Genomic DNA, 1,666 nt, shown 5'->3' on the forward strand with positions numbered 1-1,666 from the left:
GGTTCAGATCCAAACATAAATATTATGTTACCTTAGATAATAAGAAATTCACAGTGTACCTATCTATATATATTCTCATGACCAATAAATTAATCCAAATCTCAACATCACTATTGGTGTCTTTTTTCCAATTATGAGTTACGCGGTTTGTGGGGTTCGAGGCAATTTCCTGTTGCGTCATGTAATTTCCCCTGATAATGACCGCACAAGCAAAATTGTCAAATAAATAGATATTTAATTAATATAGATAGATAGATAGATAGATAGATAGATAGATATTTTAATAATGAAAGATTCTAGTCAGGATCATGTGGAACCTCTGAAAGACACGTAATCAAAGACTATTGAACGGAGAACGAAGACCATAAAAATAATTAACCTAATTTTAAAGGACGGAAATGAACGGCTATTATAATTGCTAGCTAGAATCATTAGTTAAGAGTATATGTAAAATTAACTCTAGTTCTCCTTTTAATAAAATCATGGTAGGTATTTATTTTTAATTAAGAGTATATATAGGATGAGATTATAATTTTACAATTTTCTGAATTTGAAGTATATTTTTTTTATATTTTCTGAATAAAAGATAATATAGAAGAATATTTTTTTTAATTTTATTTTTTAGTCAGAGGCAAGTATTTTCCTCGACTTTGTGTAGCTCCTTCACTATAAAATATGCAAACCGTGTGTTGTATTTTTTTTTTCTGTATATGTTTAATCTTAATTAAGGAAAAAAATGATGCAATTTTTACCACTAAAATACATGTGTGTACAAATAATTTTGGTTACACATATGTAGAATTATTTCTAAATAAAATATTTGGCCCTTTGAGCTGAAATGCAGAAAAGATTTATTTCTAATGAGGTCGGATTACAAAGGAAGGGACTAGGGAGCGGGAAAATGGAGCGTGTTTCTCGCATAGTGATAAATGAATTATTCGGATTTAGTTAGGCGAGGTCAAAAATTTGTAATTTAGAAATAGTTTGAGTATAATTCAAGATTGATTCAAAATTATCAGGACTAGTTCTGCAAGAGAGCAAAAAAAAAAAAAAAAAATTCTAGAAAAAAATTTGCAAATAATTTGTAAAATTCAAAAAATGTCCTTAAAATTTACAAATTATTCCGGTTTAATTCGGTCAAAATTCGGTTAACCGAATAATTCGGCATTCGATTCGGTATCACCGAAAAACGAATTATTCAAATTTAATTCGGGAATCTTGTGACTATGATTTCTCGGTGAAAGTCAAAGCAAATGAAAACCCAGTGGGTTAACGGGTTTACATCAACAATGTAACATCCAATACCAATACGGAAACCAATAAATTTCTTCAGGGTCTATTTTTTCTCTCTCATAGGTGGATTTATCTTATAGCTGAAATAAAACTTCATTATTGACAAGAAAGCAACTGTTTTCAAACGGCAGTACGATGCCTATGCCTCAATCGTTTGAAGACAGCAACGTGATCAAGCCCATGGGCCTAAAGCCCATTATTGGTTTTGCTGTAAATGATAATTTTTTCGGCGGTTTCAGCATTCTAAAGTTCAATTATCTTTTGTAGTTTCCCTGCCCATGGGCTTTCACCAAAAAAAAAATCTTTTGTAGTTTCCCTACACCTTATATTTTTCATGTGCGTAGAGTATCAAAGAAAATATGAAAAATGAATA

Source organism: Carex rostrata, chromosome 28 (genome assembly GCF_964058835.1).
Source record: "Carex rostrata chromosome 28, lpCarRost1.2, whole genome shotgun sequence".
Taxonomy (NCBI): Eukaryota; Viridiplantae; Streptophyta; class Magnoliopsida; order Poales; family Cyperaceae; genus Carex; species Carex rostrata.